This window comes from Crocodylus porosus, unplaced genomic scaffold (assembly GCF_001723895.1).
Source record: "Crocodylus porosus isolate Cpor-Errol unplaced genomic scaffold, CroPor_comp1, whole genome shotgun sequence".
Lineage (NCBI taxonomy): Eukaryota > Metazoa > Chordata > Crocodylia > Crocodylidae > Crocodylus > Crocodylus porosus.
In genome coordinates this window covers 122,630,711-122,653,730 of record NW_017728943.1, presented here as the reverse complement: position 1 = coordinate 122,653,730, position 23,020 = coordinate 122,630,711, and positions in this window count along the sequence as shown.

Genomic DNA, 23,020 nt, shown 5'->3' with positions numbered 1-23,020 from the left:
TACCAGTTGGCCCTGTTGTACTAACATAGTTGGAAAATAGAAAGCCCAGACATCCAATCTGAGACTAGTTAAGTCCCAGGGTTCTTGCTGAGAGAGAAGTGCAGGAAGGGAAGTCCTGCAACCATGACACCATGTTATAGTATGTTGTGCCATAATAGTAAAAATCTTTCAGCTCTTGTTTTATCATCTCAGATTATGCTTTTTATTCATTTTATTATTGTAAATCAGAGTTTAATAATTAATTTCAAATCCTAGAGTAACTGGTATTCTTGTTTGTTTGGTAATTAGTTGTGGTTTCCTCCATTGGTAACTGGGGGGGTTTTCTATAGTAGTTGATTTGGCAATTGGTAATTTCCTAGAGTAAGTGGTATAACAAAATAGAAATAAAACAAAATGACAGGTCAGATCATGCCATCTCAGAATATAATATGACCAGTATAAGTGGGTATGTTCACTAATATAATGTGTATGCATGCATTTCAATTAGTCTTTTTTCTGCTTTTAAAATGTTAGATTACAAAGGAATACCACATTTAGTTGATATTTTCTGATAACATTCTTTATTCTGTGTTGTCTCTGTAAACTTGTTGTGTGCTACGTAAAAGGTGAGTGTTATTAAAACAGCAGCATGCATGTTTCAGTAATCACTGGGATTTATTTGCACGTGTTCAGGTCAAGAAATCTAGGTCTGCAGTAAAAATCGATGGGCCACATTTTCCACCATTGCACATACTGGTCGCATGATGGGCAGAGTCATCTCTTGTATAACTGATTTTTGGGTTCAGTGCTGCCCAAAAGGAATTATATAGGTTGCAAGTAGAGAATTTGGTCCACTAATTTATTTTTTCCTCAGCTGTAATTGGCTGCATACAGGTGGCTCTTTCTACTAGAATAAATTTTTTCCAGTAGAAAAATACCCCAGAAACCAAGGTGTGCAGACATGCCTCTGGGTTGATGACTGGAGAGCTTAATGGGTAATCTCTACAGTCAAGGGGGCACTAAATGGCTGCTCCCAGGATCATGCCTGCCATTTGTGGAGCCCCTTATTTGACTGCTTGTTGTCTCCCCTGCCTGGGAAGGGGTCACACTGTCTAGTGGCTGTTGGTAGCTCCTGAAAACCAGCAGCAGCCACAGATAGCCAAATTAGGTTCTGGTTGGGAGAAAGTACCCCTCCCCCCCCATTATATGATTGACAGGAGGGGAAATTCTCCCATGGTAGGAACCCTCCCAGTTCTCCCTTTCAAGCCAGAACTGTGATTCTCCCGGTAGAAACCAAACATCTATACCTAGCCAATGTTCCACCAAATTACTCTTTACAGAAAAAGAGGCCATAGATTAATGTTTCTGCTTTGCAAGTGTTTGAAAATATATTTCCAAACAAGACCATTATGGATAGAGTTGATTTGTGCTTCTTTTACTAGACCAGCTGGGAGAGAAGTTAGACAAGCTTTCAGCAGTTTGTGCTCAAAAGCTTGTCTAACTTCTCTCCCACGTGTATAGTTGGTCCAGTAAAAGAACAAAAAAATATATCCTTGCCTATTATACATTACTTGGACCATTGCCTGCTAATCCCACAAAGACAATCAAGACACTGCTATTGTATGTAGTCAGTTTCCCTCTCCCAGTCACAATGGGCTGTAGTAAGATACCCCTGGATACATATTCTGTTTTTGCCCTCTTTTAAAGTTATTTTTCATTTTATATAACAGGAAAGGTCCAGCTGGGAAAGTAGTTGCTCCTGAGAACAAGAAACCCTCATTTTTATTTCAGAAAGAAAAACAAACATCTGGATCAGATCTTCAAATAAAGTTAAGTATCACTAATACTAGGCAGACACTAGGTGAGGCCAGCCCTCTTCCACCACTGTATCCAGAAGCCCAACTCTGAACACACTACCTATATAGTTAAGAGACATTATACAGGATAGTTGGGACACTTCCATTGCCAGAGCATCACATTTATGAATCATTCCAAGTCAAACACCACATACTATATATCGAGATATTACAGAGGTTATCATGAAAGCCAATGAGGAATTTTATTTTTTGCATAAGTGATGTTGGAAAAGGTAAAGAAAGTGTACATATCCCCTTACATCTATAATAAAAAGCCATGCAGAATATACTAGGGATGGTTTTAGACAGAAGCACTACAGCAAATGATAGGATAACTTTTTAAGAAAATAGTTATTTCTCCATAGACTTTGAGAAGAAAGTTACTCTTGGGGCCAATTTAAATTTTGCACTTACAGTTAATCAGACTACCATCCAAGTACATAAAAAAATCATGTATCAGTATTGTAGCTCACTCAGACAGCTAGCATTATTGGAAGGGGATCTTCACACCATTTGTCCAGTATGTAGCTGCATTCATAGCCAATTACAGTGTGTCCCCAAGAGACAGTGCAGAACAGACTGACCTCTTTTATTGTTATTTAATCATAAAATAAGTATATTGTATTCCCTCCATGTTCTAACTGTAATAAATCAATAAATAACTATTATACTGATAGCAAGGAACGTTCAACCTTTGTAAGACTCACTCAAAAGTGACCAGTTTATTTATTCATGGTATATCATAATTCCTTAGGCTACTGAGAGACCACCAAGAAACTCCAAAGATAACACTACCTTTTGAATCAGACTTTTGACCTAAGCTGAGTTTGCTTATTTGGTTTATCAGGCATGCTTCATTTGTGTTTGGTAGGTAAATGCAGGGTACATAGTTCATGCAATCTGGTTGGAAACTTCCTGAACACTAAATAACTGACAGATTTTGTCTATGTAAATATGTAAAGGAGTTGTTTTTCTTCCTTTAGCAGCCAGCTAAGCTTCTTTGTTTACTGCCTCAGCTATTACTGATATGCTATGTCCTATCCTTGATCTCTGCTGGATCAATATTCCCCCACTGTTCTCATCAGAGTGACACAAATGAGGCTTCCCTATTATCTGACTCTTGTTCTGTTGGCCTTATCAGTAATAGAGTTATAAGGAATTACTGAATACAAAATGGCTACTTGAGCAAACAAGCCAGCCCTCTTTAAATCCATCTCATCCTTGCTCTCAAAATACACGAACACTTTTAGATTTTGTCATCTCTATGCAAATGCCAAATTTTCTTTAAAACTAAGCTCCGCTGTCTAATTGAATGGTCTTGATTAGATAATAACTTAGACTACAATTCTGCTTTCATTAAAGTTAACGACAATTTTTTTGGTTTGCTGTAAGGATGGGCAGCGATTTTAAGTGTTTAGTGGTATAAGTAGGGAGCAGTGGCAAGCAGTGATGGTGTGTGGAATGAACTGCAGTCACAGGGGTTACAATCCTATCCTGTACCTCTTTTACTGCCTGGAGGAAACAATTCCTTGGGCGTCTATATACATATATATACTTTTTTTTTAATTGATGACTAAAAGCACTAAACAGCTTGAAATCTAACATGTTAACTTCAACCTCCAGTAGTGGTTTCCTACAGTTCCTACATTTATACATGTTATCTGTATAAATCAGAGCTGTGTAACAGTCTTGGTGTGGATTTCCTATTATTTGCTTCTACAGCGATGTCTGTTTATCTCCTTTTGCCCTCAAATCAGCCATGGTACACTTTGGCTATACAGATGTGTTTAAAGGTTGAAATAGAGCAAATAAACACAGAAATTAAAGTAGCTGGACCATGAAAGTCTGTAAATGCTTCATTTACTTTAAGACTAGTTTGATCAGAGCTAGAATATCTTCCTAGGGTCTTGACAGCCCTTCTTAGCAGGACTCCAGTCCAGACCTGCTTCTCCTGAAGTCAATGTCAGTCAATCCATTCAAGACACAGCAAGATCCTATATATAGGCTGAAAGATGAATAAAACATTTCTTCAGCAGCAGCAGCATTGATGGCCTCCAAAGCACCTATTCACTCTATGAATAAGCAGTTTTCAATAAACACTGTTTATGCCCCTGCCTAGCTTGACTCTAGATTTATTTTATTAACTAAGTGATCATACTTAAAAAGATGCTGTGCATGGAGGGAAGGGGTGGGGGGTCCTCACTTGAATAACTCCAGCTATCTTATATCACAATTTATAATTTCCAGTTAGCTTTATTGGATGTTTACTGGCCTTTGTGATAGGGTGAATGATGAGTTTTGATGATACCAGTTCCTGGTTTTTTGTTTCTGTTTTGACCTAGATCAACCCAGCATGAAACCACCACACTATTGAGGCAAGTACACTGAAGAACAGAAAGTACACATATTAAAGCATCATCTAGTATTATGCAGTTGGCGTCATTTTATACAAGAGGCTGCCTGCGTAGTTTATCCAGCAGGCAGGGTTATTACTGTTTTTCTGAATCGCTCTCTTAATTACAAAGAAGAAATTGCTGAGAAATTATTTCTGTTGAGTTTCTGAAACAGACATTTTCAGTTGCAAGTGGTAATTATGATACATAATTATATTTAATTTAATTTACATGTAAATTAAATTATACTTCAGTTGCAGCCCAAGTCACTCTGGCAAGATTATTACAAAGTAGAAAGAATGAGTCAGCCCTGCCAAGAAAAGAGACTTTATGAACTGACAATAAAATTCCAAATTATCTTTCAAAATTTCAATTTTAGCAAAATAATTGGTGTCACAAGGGCCAGGCTGCTGATAAGATAACAAGACGTTTGTAATATAGACCCCTGATTTGCCATGCACTATTGTTTGACATATACTGTGATGTTATGAAACATGGCTCATTTTGTCAAAAATTGCTTTTTTTCACATGCAAAATCCTATTGACTTCAGTGGAAATCATGTTTAAGAAAGCTAAACAAGATTTGCCCCTGACTAGTCTAGGTCTAAGTACAATATGGATTTAACTCATGCTCCTTCTCCCAAATAACTATCATATATCAATATTTACAGGGGCTTCGCATTAAATGCTGGTGTCCATGGAAAAGAACTATGAGGGAATTGAGGGGGAAAAATATGTTTTGTATTATTTTAGTCTCTAGTTCTTTTTTTTCTTAATACTTCTGGGGGAGATCAATGTTTTAGTGTACTTTGGACCTTCCTTTTACATCTTGACAGCAAAGGCTTTGGTCATGACTATGAAAAGCCACATTTTCAGCCTAGGCGTAAAAGACTCTTCCTATCAGGCTTCCATTTTTTTTTTTACCCATTTTGTGTGTTTAAATAAATATAACTAATATAGATAAACGCAGGCAAAACTGGGACAGAGAAGTGAGGCTACTTAATAAGCAGGTGACTATTTCTGGTTTTGCAAATTGGGATGTTAGGCTTGTAAGTCAAAGTCAACAGTTTCCAGGGAATCGATTGGGTTCATCATATTCTGAAAATGTTGTCTTTTATACATTCACAGTGCTATACTTTTCTGCATACTGTGTGCTCCTCCATCTCCCCCCACCTCCACGTCTTATTTTGGGAAGGCAGAATGAAGAAAACGCTTTTCCCAGAGTCGTGGCCAGAGGCTAACTGCATGAAGCAGCTCACTTGCCTACAGCACTGAAGGTCACTGGCTATTTCACGCAAAACCTAGAGCTACAACCCTCTAACAGCAGCTGCTGAACTGGCAACAGCTATTAGCTTTTGGCTGCTTAGCTTAGTAAATAAGAAAAAAATACAATTACAAAAAATAGACTAAGTGGTAGTATTCTCTCATTTTCACTGCAGACTATGGGAAACGCACACACACACAAATACTTAAGTAGAATGTGTTTTACTCCAGCAAAAGTTGCATAACTAATAAACCTCTGGTTACCAGATCAGCTGCCACACATCCTGGGGCCCCTGTTTGAAGGTGTTAGGCTGGTTTTTGTAGGAAAAACTGTGCTATAGGGCTTGCTTGGTAATGATGTTTTACGCAGTGGGAAAAGAAAGTGAAGATGAAAGGATACAGGAAGAACTTATAGGGATACAGTGGGATTACTATGAGAAGAGGCTCAGACAACCAGATGAGGAGAAAGGTGGAGAACAAAAAAATTATAAGAAACGAGTAGGAGGGGGCAGTATAGGAGGGAGTTAAAGTAGGGATAGATGAAATATAGATAGGACAGAAGAAAGGGAAAAACCTTACAAAAAATGCCAGAAGAATCAGCGAGTGTTACTGCTGTCTTACTGCCACATACCCATGAATAATAGGAAACTAGGCTTTTCTCAAAAATGAGGACAAACAGTACAAAGTAAAAGGGAGGAAGAAAAGAAAGCAGTCTGTAAGACCTTGTATGAGCTTCTAGAGGTCTGAATAAGTTTCCAAAGTGTTTCATTCTCTCTAGAGATCATTTGCCTGTTGAATATCCATATTAAGTTGCTGCACTGAGAGTGAGGATTATTTCTTTGAGGGTTTTTTTGTCATAATACTTGGTATGTAGTACAACATTATCTGCTAACTAACTGATGTGGCATCATAATGCAGTGTCTAAGATAGGGAGTGTTAGATTCAGCGGAGTTTCGGCACAGTAAAATACCTTCCTAATAAAAACAGCTTAAAAGCCATCAGTTCTGAGGCTTAGAGAGTTAAGATACACAAACTAAAACCCACCCATTATCTGAGTATCCAATAGCTACCAGATCCTTTGATTACTGAAGAAACTATTTCAGGAAAACTTAATCTAGTTACACAATTTAGCATTTACAAAGCACTCTTATCAATTCAAAATACTGTTTACATCAGAGCTGAATTTGGTCCTGAATGAATCTCCTTACTGCTCTCAGCAACAAAAAACCTGAGTATTGAAAACTGTTGGAAATGACTAGGTACAGAGAGAGGGAAGGAGGGGAGGGGTGCCTATTTTCTGCATTATTTGCTATGACAGATGTGTTCTTCTGTGGGATCAACAGGGAACTGGAACTTGAGCTGAGTAGGCTTTATATTTGGCCATTAAAAACCAAGAGCAAACACCATGTGATCCAGCAGCTCTCCTCAGTCCAGCATCAGGTGAGCTGTAGAGCCAGGGTTTGAGGAAAACTGTTAAAACATTTTAAGAATTAACAAGAATGAAATATACAAGGCAATAACTGATATACATATACTACTTTGCATTCTTAAGTATTCTTCTGTTTTTACTTTTTTTTTTTTAACGGAAGAGAGAGATAAGAGAGAGCATGCATACTTCCCCATAGCCTGCAGTAAAGATGAAAGAATACCACTTAAATAGTTTGTTTTTTGTATTTTTTTAAAAATATTTTATTTGCTAAGCTAGATACAAATATTACATGAGCATAATTATGGCACTGAATATTAGTAAAAACCTTTCATTGAGTCTAGCTTGTAGATATCTTAATGCCACATTTAGATTACCTGTTATCTGGTACAGAACTCACTCAGGAACTACTTAAAATTGCCATGAGAATATTGGTTTTCATGTATTTGTTTCTGATTAATTAGACCTGAATAGATACGGCATGCATTGCCTACACAAGAAAAAGGAAAGGATGAGATGACTTTTAACCCTTTGTTGTGGGGCTTTCCAAGCTGGTTAGAATTTTATGCCTTGGCTTTTGCTTGTATTGCAAATGTACTTTAATTGCATCAATCATTCAAAAACATGGTCCATTTTTGTTTGTATATACTTTAAAAAAAATGTTTTAGGCAAACTGAGTCTCCCTGATGTGTCTTGCTTTGCTGTTTGTCTTTTCATCTTTGGCCATTTATACTGCTGACAAATTATCATATTTCTAGGGTAACGGGCTAAGAAATTAGGAATCATTTTGGAGCATGTATTTCATGAATAAATCAGATTGTAATCATTTGCTAAAGGAATATATATTTGCACACTGCGCATAGCTGCTCTAATGAATTATCTCTTCATATCTATTGACTGGTTAGTTTAAAGTTCATTTTGAATTCCCAAAAAATTAAGACTAAGATTCCTTTCTAGGAATCTTTTTGGACACTTTTGTTTCACACTTGCATGGCTTTAAAACAGGGCTATCCAACTGGTGGCCAGGAGGCCACATATGGCTTGTGAGGGGTTAAGTTATGGCCCCAGGCTCCTTCCTGGCTGCTGCTCTCCCCATAAGTCAGGTTGCAACAGCAGCTGGATTCCCCCAGCTCATCCCTCCCCCAGCCTGCCCTGCCCCAGAGGGTGGGGTAGTGCAGCTTGGCTTGGCCAGGGGAGCTGTGAGTGAGCCTGGAGTCATATGGGTGCAGCAAGGGTGCGGGGGGAGCACAGGCACATGGCGCAGTGGTGGGGAGCGCTCCCAAGTAGTGCAGCAGGGGGCAGTTCATTAGGGAGGGTGTCCACACAACCTGCAGCCCAGGGGGCCTGTGGCTTGCCCTGGAGTCTCCTACATGGTATTCAACCCCCAGTCACTTAGAAGTTGAACAAGTATGCTTTATATAGTTCTGTCTTTCTGAGCTTGATGAATAAGATGGCTATACCAGCCAAGATAAATAAGTTGCAGTTTCTATTTGTTTCCTTCAATAAATGTAAAAAAGATATGCAAAATCTTTAACAAAGTCTCTCAGTTAGCAACATGAACTGATCAGGTGAGGACCAGAGATGACTGCTGGCAGCTTAGCCCAGACCAAGATGGTTTTTAAATGGTATTACTGCTCAGCCTGAAGAAAGGTTGGAAATACCTGAAACAAGGGTCAAATAAGACCAGACCATTTTCAAAGGTTCCCTGTTACAATACTTAACCCATTCAAGGTTAAGTATTGTAACAGGGAACCCTAGCCCTGTTACCAAGAAACAGGGCGGTCCCTTTAAATCCAGAACCTTCTGGGCACAGGAAGCCAGTCAAGTAGGGGTTAAGGATTGAGACCTGCCTGCTGGTCAGGTGACAGGAAGGGGAAGGCCAGAACCATATAAACTGCAAGTGGAGAAGGCTAGAAGGGAGGCAGAGAGAGACTCTTGATGACTATGGTGCAGCTGCAGCAGCCTCTTTGGGAAGAATACACAATGCTGTGAGACAGAAGCACAATCACATAAAGTAAGTGGGCACTTTGCCTCTCTTATTTCTTTATTATTATTTTCATTATATGGTCATAAGAGCCTATGGTTTACATTTGATGTTAAAAAAAGGCTGGTGGTTTGTGGCTGAGGCTGTAGGGGTAGAGGAGACCTCATTAGCTCCAAGGGATGCCAGGATAGAGGGCTTAAGAAGCCCTGCTGCACTAGGGGTGTTGCACTAGGACCACGAGCCCAAAGTCACTTGAAGGGGAGATAGAAGCTGTGAGGCCAGGTCGTAGTGGGTGGACTTAGGCCCTAACTACAGAAAGAGGGGCAAAGCAGAAAAGGGCTTAGGCCCCAACAGTCTGGCACTACAGGGGCACACAGTGTAGAAGGGCCAGTAGGCCTGGTGTCGTGGAAAACATGGAACGGAAGGCCTTGAGCCCAAGTGAATTAGAGAGCTAGAGCCTCAGAGTGGCTGATTAGTGGGTTTTGACTGACAGGCCTATCTACAGAGAGAGAGAGAGAGAGGGTAAGCCCACAGCGGCTGAGACCCTAACATAAAAAGAAATTTATAAAACCATCTGCAAGTTGCGGGGCACATCAAGGGAATGTAGGACCATGCATTTTTGCCCTTCAGGCAATACCTCATTATCTTATGGGTGGTGAGCCCGGAGCCTGTCTGGGAACCTGTGGATCAGTCTCCCTTTTTCTTTAGAACCAAGTACCATCAAGTCATGGCAGGTAAGTAAAGGGGGGGGAGCTGATCCCGAGAGAAGACAAATCCAGCAAGACCTGACAGGGGCACATGCACTGGCATATTTTAAAGAAAATAAAATGCAGCCAAAGATGGCCCCGTGTCACAAGTATACGCAAATAACTTCAGTGTCTGAAGGTCCATGTTTGCCAAAGGATGTGTCTGCTTGTATGTTTTCTTGTTCTTCTTTCCTGGATTGCTTTTGATTCTCCTTCCTTCTATCATCATGCTCTGGGGTAAATATCTTTTCATCATGAATAACTGGTATCAAAGAACACTTCCATTGCTTTGCAGTCCTCCATCTAGCAGCTGAAGGCATTTTTGAATTCACTCCTGCCTATGTTAGTTGACTAAGGCCAGTGAGGAAACACTTGGTGAAATCACCACCTCACTGAAGTTAATGGCAGTCAATAGTAGATCTCATACACCAACTCTGTCACTGGCGGAGAGTGTCAGCACCTCCCTTTAGCAAAAGTGGTCGTCGGGGTACGCTGCTAGTGGCCAAACCTGATGTCAAACCAGTTCAAACTTTGTCTTCTTATTTTGTGGCCTTAAGGAGGTTCGTAATGGAACCATCATTGGAAACGAAGTTTATAATGCATATACCTTCTTCTCCATCAGTTGTTGTTTTGCAAGACGTTCAGCTCCTTTAACCACATAAGAGCTGGTTTTAAAGTATGTGTGTAGGTGGCAACTGTGGTTCTGTGCTACAAAAACTGTTCCAAAAATGTTTTCAGCACCCCAGGTGATTAGAAAATGTCCACATTTGTCTTGTTACAATTGTACAGCTGAGACAGACATTTAATTGCTTTGTATAATGTCGTCAGATTGAAGAAATCTCTCTACAGGAGAGAGTTGACCCTTAATGGCATCGTCTTCCAAAGGAAATGAGCCTCCTGGTGTCAGGATCACAAATAATAGATCTGAGCGAGTGTACATTTCCATATGCTCCTGTCTCTATCTCACTAGGAAGTACTTCTTTTTATCCCTTTGGAAGGACAAAGGCTAAGCAAGCTCTGCTGAATTAGACCCATTAGACTGTGTTATTTCCTTCTTTCTCTAAGCTGAGTAACACATTTGCTTGTTATCCTTTTGTTTAGCCCAATACAATTATAATAAAAGAATATAGCATGTTTCTAAAAGCTAATGTTGTTACAATTGGATAAATTAAAATCTGTTTCTTGTTTTTGGAGAGATTGAAAACTAAAATGTTTTGTGGCCTCTACAGAAATATGGTGTGGGGGTAGGTGTATCTAGCTCACTACTGCTATATCTAGGCAAAAACCTGGGAGTGTTTATAAAATCGCCAATAAATATTTTTAGGAATTTTGCATTTTTTTTTGTCCCCTCAGTGCTTCCACTGCTTACCCTTTTAAACTGCCCAATATTGTGCTTGAAGAAACTGTGTCAGTGGTTTTCCACCTTGTTAGACTCCAGATACCCCTCAGAAAATGCCAGCTCCTAGTTTTCACTCAGTAGGAATACTATGGTTTCCTATTAAAAATCCCTGGGTTTATCTTCTGAATCATGTCTGCCCACCTAATAGTGCTAATGTCGTATGGCACCTTGTGGTACTCTTGAAAGGATGTCAAGGCACCCTAGTTGAAAATTATTGATCTGTGCAGTTCTGGAAAACATGTCATGGAACTGATTAGAAGCTAAATGAGATAGTTAAAGATGTGAAGATCTCATCACATTTATATTAGGCCTAAATAGCTTCCTGTACTGCATATATAGTTCCTTATGTGTTCAACATTTTTAAAAATTATGTACCTATCTTTGTGCATGCAGACAGGCCCAAACCATATACAAAGGGAAAGTAGGGCAGGCAACAAACCATCCATGCATGTGATAAGTACTTGTATGCCATTATGGTAAATGTATATATTGCTATACAGTAATTTATTCAAATTTAGGTACAAAGGGGTCCTGTGCAGCATTCCCTCTAAGCTGCATGGTGTGCACGGCTACATAGGCATGCTCATGCTGTGCTGCCAAGCGCACCTGCGTGGCCATGCATGCCACACAGCTTAGAGGGAACACTGGCCCTGTCCATATTAAAGTCTGGTTCTTTCAAATGAATATATGAAGATTTATCTTTTCAACACTCCTAGGCAAGTGTTGTTATCAGTAACTTGCATATATATATGTTGAAAGGAGAAGGCAAAATTTTCAAACTTTGGTGCGTAATAGGTAATCATGCCTGTTGGCTTTGGCTATGTGTACAGGTACCAAATAACTAGTTGCAGTTCCCAAATGCTTAATTCCAGTTGTCCAGGTATGCAAACCTCTGCTGCATGTGACTGGCTGAAGTACATGGATATATTTGGAATTTGCCAATCTCTTGTTTTCAAGCCAGTTTTTATTCCTAGAAAGCATGCTGCCTTCCAGAGCAAGGCAACACCATGAGCTGAGCTTAGGGCAACACTTCTTCAATGTGATGCACTTAAATAGTGAGAGGTAATAATCACACATGGCCACATTAAGAATACGGACTGAAGGGGGCCTACTACCTGATTAAGGCTACTTCCTTAATATGACAGGCAACCACCAGCCCTCCTATAGATAGATCCAGAGGGGTGCATTGCTGGAGTACCACCCCGTCTTTTGCTGTGCATTGCTCTGAGATCACTGACTGGTTGGTGTGGGGAGGACTGCCCAGATCCCCGGCTTGCATGTAGTTCCAAAGCTCTGGGAGTAAGCATTGCTGCTGATTGCTCTTCCTTTCTCTCCTTCCCCGACCCTAAATTCAACAGCAGGGGGAAAAGAGGGAACTAGTGCCAATGGTGGCATTCAGCCCCAACTTTCACACAGCACTGGAGCTCATGGGCTGAGCACTGTTGTTGCCATTCATCCCCTCTTTTCCCCTAATGCAGAATTTAAAGTGGGAGACGCAGTCACACCCCCTTTTGCCTGGTGGCACATACACAGGTTTATCCTCTTCCCTGTGCATGTACCACAGACACAGCTGGCATGGAAGCAGCCCTCTCTTCCGGGTTCTACCCATGGGCCCACCCATCTAAATCCTTTGTTACAACACAAAGAACCCCCAAAGGGGCTTAGCATTTCCTTTAATATGATTGAACACCTGAGTCTTGTGACTTTGTTTTCAATACAATCTCATCGGCTTTCTTCTTCCTATGCCCCTTTAATATCGTTATTGAGGCCTTCTGTCTCTTGGTCCTCCTCAGACTAGCAGCAGAGCTAAGACGTTAGACACTGTAATAAGTTGAATTACCTCGGGGGTAAGAGATACCAGTACACTTTGCTAGCTACAAATGTACAAGACCTAGATCTGTGTGCTGCCATTCTGCTAGGTCCTACTGGCTTCTGCAAAAGAAGATTGGCATTCCTGTTAAAAGGCCCAAGGCATTTCTACTTTTATACTAGCAAATTGCCCATCAAGAATGACTGGGGGGGGTGTCGGAGCCCCATGTCCGGCCCTGTGCCCCCCCTGTTCTGGGTCTTGCTCCACTTCACCCGCCACTCTGGGTCCGGCCCAGCTCTACCCACTGCACCCCCCCAGCCACTCCGGGTCAGGCCCTGCTCCAGGTCCAGCCCCACTCTACCCCCATGCCATTCTGCATCCACCAGGCCTGTGGAACTGAGCCCTCCCCTAGAGAAACATTAGCCAGGCCAGGGCAGCTTATGGACAACCCCCACCCGGCTCCTTGGGACACGTGAGTCAGTGGGGCAACAGGTCTCCCACTGGTGGAGTGACACTCAGGAGGAAGTAGCCTCACTAGGAGAGGCAGGAGGAAGAGACTCTCTGAAAGAAGAGGGCCCCTAGGGAACTCTTGCACCTCATATTTTTGGAGTGTTTTATTGACTGTTTGACAGGTGCGTGTATCTTTGGAGTGTTTATTAACTATATGCCTTGTATTTTAGAGTGCCATTTGTTGTTGTACTTACCTGTTCATATCGGATGGACCATTATGCTTACCCGCTTGAATATGGGTGTGTGTGTGTATGTGTATATATGTATATATATGTAACTTGTAAGTATTCATTTTAGTTCATATATATAAAATTTGTACCTGGTTAAAACACTGTTTTCTGTTCCTCCTCTATTGAGACACAGTAAGTGGGAGGGAACTGCAAGTAGACTGCAGTTTCCTTCCCCAGCACGGGTGCCCTGATGGCTTCCCCTTCTATTGGTGAGAGGGGACAGTCACTTGGGGACACCCGGGTTATCAGTAAATTGCATCTTAAGTGTAATATGTGTCGGAGGCCTTAGAAAGCAAGGTATCATCTGCTGTCCATGTTATGAAATCCAACTGTTGTACTTTTTGTATTCCTATAAAGCTTGTAGGATATGCAGAACTAAATCAATGAATTGCCTAAGAAAAGGCAAGAGTTACAGGGGATTTATTATACTCTATCACTTAGAAGAGGAAGTTGGAACATTAATGCTGAGGAATCTGTCTAATACCCAGCACAAATCAGCTTTCTCCAGACATCAGTTTAAAGGTATAAAGTCGAACGATCACTTACCGATAAATGCATGCAACAAGGTGAACAGGAACACAGCAAGCTTTGCTAATGATGTCTTTGTAACAATTGTTTTCATATTTCAAGCTTTTTGCAATAATCTCACTCATGCTGCACAGGGCTTTGATAGGAAAGAGCTGAATTAATCTCATTTTGCATCACTTGAAATCTCAGCATAATCAACCCCCCAAGATCAGGCAGATGAATTCTTGAAGTGTAAAACATATCTTAGCCCCTCACTGTAGAATGCATTTTTCTCACACATCAATGCTGCTCCTTTTGTCCTGCTTCCCAAGCTCTTCTGCCAAGCAACAGACACTCAAAGTCTCTGTGCAAAACAAATGTGACCGTAAATAGTGCTGACAGCATTTTTGCCAGACTTGCTTCAGGGTGACTATGAAAAGATTGTGGATTTGATACAGCATCACTAGGCCTAAAATTCTCAAAAGCAGCTACATCCCAAATTGGACTCAGGGCCAGGTCTTCAAAGTGAAAGGGTGCTTAAAGATGCAGAGAAGGAACTAGTGGGATTTTCATCTGAGCAGTTTAGGTGCCTACTAACTCCTCTGACTAGTCTCACCTCGATTTCTTTTCTAAATGTGATATAATGGTCCTTTCAATGCATGTGTAGGCCCCTAACTATTCCCTAAGTGGAGATTGAACTTGATTTTATCATGTTTTGGGTTATAAAAGGCTCCATTAGCTTAACCAAAAGTTAAACTCTTATTTTCAGTTAAGTTTCTTATCCTCTTGTGATTCTGAAGAGAAGCTTCCAAATGAGAGCTGATACACTGCTGTTTTCCTGGGTTTGCACAAGCTGGCAAGACAGGTTTCAGAGATGTGAGTGCCCCATTAGGATAAATGTGTTGATTCTGAATCCTAATGACTTCAGTCTAATTCACACAATTAATTTTTTTAGTACTGTTTATGTCTAATATATGGGTCTATTTAATGTGCTTAGATAGCATAGAAGGTAGAGACTGAAAAAAGCCCATTCATATCATTCATCTTTCTGGATTTTTCCCTATAGCCCCCTTCCACTGTCCTTCCTTTCCTCTAACAAATATCCAGTTTTAAATGACTATAGCAACTGGGTTTTTATCATTTACTCCTGAGGAAACTATACCACACTTCCACAAATCTCACTCTAAGGGAACCTGTCTTGATTTTTCCATGCTATATTTTCCAAACTTAATTTTGCCCCAAACCACCTAGTTATATGGTGTTTTCTAAGTGAGACACCAGTAAGAGGGAATAAAATGCAAGAGCCATTGGAAGAAGACATAGAACAAATATAATAAATAACTAGCCCCATTCCATTGTCTTTCTTTGACACCTGGAAGCTGAGATAACAAAAATAAAATGTCCCACATAGACACAATACTTTTTGCATCAGGGCACCCCAAAGCAGTCATAAAGGAAGCAAGTGTCATTTATCCCCATTTTAAAGAATGGGAAACAGAGGACCAGAGAGGAGAAATGACTTGTCTAAGGTCAACAGGCAGGCCAGGGATATAGCTGGGAATAAAGTCCAATTAGCATTCTTTTTTCTATCATTTGTAAGAGATTTAGGCTCATATGCAAGACCACTGGGGAAGAAAGAAAAATAGGGACGAAAAATACAGGCAATTTCGTTCTATAGTTCAGACGTGCTGCAACTGTTCATTTTTGTGGAATTGACAGAGATATCCTTTCCTTAGTGCATCAATCATCATTGCTTGGCTTTCAAAATAAATCATTCTGCAGGCTGTCAAAATAGCCCACAGAATACCAGCAGTCCATGGCCCATAGTCTGGGAACCTCTGACCATCTGTCCTCATGGACCCGAAGTACTTCACAATCCAAAAAGGCACATTTTACCGTATAGATTTTAGGATGCGCTCACACTTAGCTATTCCTTGGTAGGTTGCCAGCCCACTGAATTTTTAATCAAAATCTGTAGTGGAAAGAACTCAGCTTTTCAGGGCACAACCATTTTCCTATATCACAGGGCATTACATTTTACCTGCTGTACACAATCATCTCATTTTACTCTTCATTTTCTACTGGCACATGTATTTTGTTAAGCTTTATATTTTCCAGACATTTTGGCATATATTATAGCATACATGCTCCATCCTGCACCCATAATAGGTACTTAATGATGCATTCCCAGTCCTCCACTAAGGTGGTTACACCCTGTTTTACGGTACAGTGTGCATGAAGCACATAGGCTGTGCTTCCCAGGCATGCTCCTTCGACAGTACAGACTTGCCCTACAGGTTATTATGCTGTGTTCATTGCCCTAATATCTGAGTGCTTGCCAAACATGCAGTACAATATACATGTGTTATGTGTTCTCTCATCCTCTCCCAAAGATGGGAAGTATGTACTGAGTAATTGTATACATAACATTTTGCTTTATTTTGACGGGAGAAGGTTATATGGGAGGATTAATTAATATTTGTGATACTAGAAAAAGCACATTGCACTTAGGAGCGGATGTAGAGAGGTTTTAGATGGTGGTTAGTTCCCAAGGAAGTTCATTCCAGGATCTTGGATAGGCGCATAATGAAGTTGGGTGTGATTGGTCCATGAGGCACATTACCAATACCTCCTGCTTCAGTGAGGATTATGTTGTTACTTCATAATTATATCTCTTATAAGCTTTCATCTTTGATATTCTGAAATGTTATTTATGCAAGAGGAAATATATTCTTATGCAAGAGGAAATTTGGGTGATATCTTTCATTGGACCAATTGTAGCTGGGATGAAATTAGACCAGTTTTTGAATGAAAAGCATTCCTCTTCAGATCTGAGGAGGAAAGTGATTGTTAAAAACAGTGGGTAGAGCGGTGATATTGGAGGGAGGGAAAATTCCAAAGAGTAGCAGAAAAAAATTAGCAGAAGAAAAGAAACTTGATTCCTGGGAGATCAAGACTAGTCAAAAGGGACTAGGGCCATTATCATCTGCAGTGTGTAGGAAGAATTTCAGGAATCAGGAAGATTATAGTGTGTCAGAAAATCAATATTGATGTTCAGTCTTTTGTTCCTGGTGTTCATTCCTTATGAATTTTTGTTCCCAACCTCACCTTTAAAGGTGGTTGGTAGATTTCCCTTGAGCGTGAGGATAGTGAGGTCAGAAAGGAAGTGGTTGTTCCATGAAAAATGTTATCCTACTGATATATACGTGCCTGTCCTTTATTTTTTTTGTTCTGTGAGAGTTTGTGCTGGTGCATAATGTTTATTTGCACCTATATTATCATGAGGGCATTTAGTACATTGTATCATAAATTTCTCATTTTAGGAAAGGCATGTATAGGATCCATAGGTGCTGATGGGTTCATTGTGGGGGTTGTTGATTGTAATAGCAGTAGAGATGTGCTGACAGGGTTAAGTATCTATTGCTAAGGCAAGGCTGTCTCATTTGATATCTGTTGAGCAATAGGGAGTTTGCTTCTGATTTCATAGACATTAGGGCTAGAAGGGACCTTGTGAGATCATCGGTCCAGCCCCCTGCGCAGGGGCAGGAAGTCAGCTGGGGTCAGATCACCCCAGCAAGAAAAACATCCAAGTGTTTCTTAAAGGTATCCAGAGTAGACGCTTGCACCACTTCTGTGGGGAGCCTATTCTAGACTCTAGAGACTCGGATGGTAAAGAAGTTTGTCCTTATATCCAGTCTAAAACGGTCTTACAGCAGTCTGTGACCATTAAGACCTTGTCTTCCCTTGAGGTGCCCTGGTAAACAGATGTTCTCTCAGATCATGATGCACCCTCCTCATATACTTATAGGCTGCCACCAAGTCCCCACTGAGCCTTCTCTTCTCCAGGCCTCTCAGCCTTTCCTCATGAGTCCTGCTCTCATGACCTCTAACCATATGCATGGCTCTCCTCTGGACTCGCTCAAGCTTCTCCACATCCTTTCTGAAGTGTGGAGCCCAGAATTGGATGCAGTACTCCAGCTGCAGCCTCACCAAGGCTGTGTAAAGTGGGAGGATGACTTCTTGGGTGTTGCTTGAGATGCATTGGTAGATACAAACCAGAGTTTTATTTGCTTTGCTGGTTGTGGCATCACATTGGTGGTTCATGTTTATCTGGTGATCAGTCATGACCACAAGTCTCTTTCAGTTGTGGTGCTAGTGAGTGTAGCACTGCCGAGCCTATAAATGTGATGTGGGTTTTTTCTCCCGAGGTGGAGCACCTTGCATTTCTCCAGGTTGAATGTCATCAGGTTTTCATCTGCCCACTTTATGAGCTTGTCCAAGTTGGCTGAATTACACAGCCTGCACCCAGTGCCTGGGAAGACTGCTGCTGCTGTTGTCCCAGACAGCAGTGGCAGCCTCCTGTCATCTGGCATGCAGATCTGGGGGCTCGCACCCCCAGGAGGAGTCCGGCACAACCTGGCAGCCTGCCTGGGGGTTGCAAGCCCCCAGATCTGCATCCTGGATGAGAGGAGGCTGCCTCTGCCACCTGGGACCAGTGCTGGGAGATTCCGGTGTCAAAAAAACCCGCTCCAGGAAAAGCAGCACAGTGTACATGGCAGCAACATGTCCCACCCAGAGCTAAAGCCTGACCACCAGAGTCATGCTCCGGCTGCCAGCCGGGCTCCACACACCCAGAATGCCACTACTGGAGCCCCAGGAAGCCCCCAAGTAAGGCTGCTAGGTCCAGCCCAGGTGCTGGCTCCTACCTACCCAACCCCACCCAGGGGAACTTGCTGCGCACCAGAGTGCACGTGCAGGGGTGCTCCCTAGGGACAACTGGCAGCAGCACAAATATATGCTGCTGCCAGTTGTCCCTAGGGGATATACAATCCTGCTTGTGTGGACACAGCCATTGATGTAGTCTGGACAGTTTTGAGGATGGCTATATCTCTACCTGTGTCTGCTGGTTTGATTACTACTTCATTATGCTTCATTATGGATCTCATAAACTGTATGGCTTTTCCCTCTGAGGGAGAGGGGTTGTTGTAGTTTTGTCTTTTGTTGAGAATTTAGCTGTTATCTTTCTTCCTGAAATAGTCAATGTGGTCATCTAGCATGTGGCTGTGTCCACCGGGAGGTATACAGTCTGGTGGTTGTTGTTGTTTGTTGTATCTGTTGTGGCAGGAAGGTTTTCAGAGCTGGGTCCGTCCTGTTTGTGAAAGAATTCTTTCAGGTAAAGTCTGTGAAGTAAATCTTCACCTATTTGTATTTGGCAGGTGTTTCCCTGGGAAGAAGTTTAGGCCTTTGGAGAGTACTGATATTTCAGAGTGGGATAGGGTCTGGTGTGATAAATTAATGATGTTAGTGTTCATACTGCTGCTCTCTTGATTCTCTCCTGCGTTGCTAGTGGTTGTGGTGACATCCACTGCCTATGAGATCTCCTGTTGTGATAGTCCATTTTTAATCCTTATGTTGAATGGCTGCCATCAGGTATTTTTAATAGTATATTGGGATCTGCTGTATAGTATCCAGGTAATTTTGTTTCAGCTTTTTGACAAACATGGAGCTGGTGCTTTATGAAAAATGGAAAAGCTAAAAGTCCAAGAATTAATGACCAGAGGACCAAAGTGAATATGCTTTAGAAATGTGCATTACTAGCTGCTCTGACTGTCTTCAGGCTCATATTCTGTAGACTGTGATATGACACAGTAAAACTTCCCTCAGCGTGACCACTTTGTTGTGGTTGAAAGAACCTAGAAACATGAATAGAAAGTAACTGATGTAATGGGGTCTATTTGCATTTTCACAACCTATGGCCATAACTTAAGTGACATGATCTACCCCATTCATTTTAGTGGAAGCTAATTCAGATGCCCACTCATAATACAAGAAATGTCTGTGTGTTAACATCCCACTCATCAAAGCTGTGAAAAAGGAAAAGGAAAATCACTTTATGAAGACTTGCCTGATCTTGTAAGTAGCAGCCTGTTTTGGCACTGTATGGGAGGGGCTTGAAGGAATAGCACGACTTGCTTCTTACCCCTAGTCAAAAAAGGGACCAGATTGCAAAGAGCTCAACAGTGCATTTGACCCCTTTGGAAAAAAGATATGCCCAAATGGCCCAGCAGAGCCTTTAGGCATACTGAGATACCACTGAGGGTAGATCATCATCTCAGACTATCTCCTGTGAGCAGTTGCTGATGTGGGTGGTTTTGGAAGAGTCCTAATACCCAATCTGAGCTCCAATTTCAAAATAAAAACCTACTCTTCACTTCCCCTTGCTTAATATGGCATAGTGAATTGGTTACATGTATTTTTGTGCACACAGTGAAAATTACAGTGGCAGAAGGGATCTTGGTTTGTTCCTAACTCCCTCTCTTACATGGACAGCTTGGGCATTTTTTCCTAGCTTGGCTGAGCATAGATGTGTGGATCCTGTAAACATGGCTGTCTGTCCCTTTTGCAAACAGAAATTAGACCAGGCTATGGCCCCGTTCATAGTTCTTCCTCATGAGAAAGTAACAAAGGGCACGCCTACACATCACCCTATGGCGACATAGCGATATGCTACGTCGCTGTACAGCCCCCTACGGTGATGTAACGATCACGTGTCTACACGTGATCACCAGCTATGTCACCATAGCAGTGCACTTCCCGGGTATTGTGTGCCTCTGCAGCAACATAGTGGTGAAATCTACCCGTGCGCCGCTCGTACAGCACAGTAACCGCCCATACTGCGCTGTGCTTTACTACTTCCAAAGTATAGCAACATTGCCATGGGGCAATGTGTAGGCATTCCCAAAGACCAGGGAGAGGGAAGCATTAGGTAAAGTTGGATGGGAATAGCTTCTGCATAAGAGTCCACTAAAAAATAGCTTACTAATTGAAACCAAACAGATCAAGGGACTGTCCAAAGTCTTATTTTAGACTTTCCACAAAAAGATTCAAAACAAACAACCAAAAGAAAAAACATTTTTACTAAATGTTAAGATTCAGGTTACAAATAAAAAACTAAAGCAAAATTAAATTTTAAAAGAAATGCTGAATGAGAGAACCAAATTTTTTTTCACAATTTCTTTTCTTTTCTTTTTTTTTTCCCAGGAAAGACTTGTTTTTTCTGAGCAGCATAAAGCTGCAATTATATTTCATGGTACCATATCAAGGTGTTAAAACTGCTTTAGTTTAGGTAATTCTAGAGGTAGCCAAGGTTTGGTGGGTTTGTTTGTTTGTTTGGGATTTTTGGTACAAAGTTACCACGTGGATGTCTGACTACTGACTGGAATCAGTAGGTATATTTTCAAGTCTCTTGTTACAATATGACTAACCAAAATAAGCCAATATGGTACATGGATTTTTCCCCTCATTTTTAAAACATCTGTACATGAGGAAAATCTCCAAGCAGACAGTGTAACATGAGCCAAACCAAACTCCTATTTTTGCCTTGCCCAAGAGCTCTTAAAGTAACAGTTAGGAAATTAGACTTAAACTTGTAGTTGAAAATCTCTCTCAGGTGACAATATAGCCACATCCGCCCTAACCCAGTAATCCTAAATTACTGCAGACAATAAATACAATCAGAGCTTGTTTTCTTCTACTTTAAACTTTCATTCGAAACAGTACCAAAATGCTCTACAGTAATGTGAAGTATGAAGTATATGCACTGATTGCTTCACCCACCTGCAATTTGCCAAGTCCATCAAGCAAGAGAACATGAGTATTTAACTACTTTAATATTTCTGTAGTGTTACCAAATAACGGTTTGGACTGGGAAGTGTCCTAGGGCTGGGTAAAAATGACTGGGAAAACATAGGTAGGCGAGCTGCCATTACCTGGTTTGGAGATTTGACCAGTACGCTGCCATGAATGCCATTAGCATTACCGATGCCTTGGTCTCTCCTGCTGTCTTCTTGTGGCACTGTAAGCTTTTTCCTGAATGTTTTGTGGCTTTACAGTAGCAGATGTTTTTCAAATCCTTTTGGATAAATTTTTGCCTGTAAATGAAGAGGACACAAGCCCTGTGAAATCCTTTCCTGTTTCATATTCCTTTGCACTTGTCAAAAATACCATGGGATTAGTTTATTGACGATAAAAAGTCAGGACCTTGATACTGAACAAAGCATTTACTTTTGTGTTGGGGACTATGGCTTCAGTGAGAGAAAATAAGGGGATAAAATTACCCCACTGTATTTTATTTTATCTCAAAAGAGGAGAAAGAAAGTGGGCAGGCTTTTCTCCTTGGGCTTGGATTAAAAAAAAGATCTTATCAAATATAATATGAGCAAAGAGTTTCCTCCACTTGCCTTTAAAACAAGTTTTTGCAGATACTCTTATAAGTAGCTCGGCAACCTTCAAGGCCTGGAGAACGTGTGGTGACTTATTTTAATGTCAAGCTAAAATCCAGACCTGGAGTGGACATGGAATAACAAAACCGTAGCAAAGTGACCTTTTATCTGCAGTTATGAGAAACTATTGTGCCTGACTGAGCAGATTGGACAGTCATAATATTTTTTCACTGTAGAAAATTGGAATAAATGTTTAATGAAAGGGATGGTGAATTGCTGTGCTGGAGTAAAGAGCAGACTCATGAGAATAAAACTGAAAACAAAGCAGGGGACATTGATATTAAAATGCTGGAAACTTTATGAATATAAAGGAAAATATCACCAGCCTTGAATTAATTTCAACTTCTGGGCCAAATTGAACACTGGTCACACCAAAAATGAATGAGTCCTTTAATATGCTACAATGCTTTAGCCTCTAAGTGGTGTCAGAACCCTTGTCAAACATCAGCTGCATTATCAGCTCCTTTCTTCCAGCACTGTTGTGCCTCATTTTCCTTAATACACAGTTCATATTTTCTGTGAATCCAGAGATGAACATTTGAACCTTTTTTAGGCCACCATTTTTGTTGCTCTATTAAAGGATTGATCTTCAACTATCTTGCAGAAAAGGACAATTTTCTTGGCATTTTCCAGTT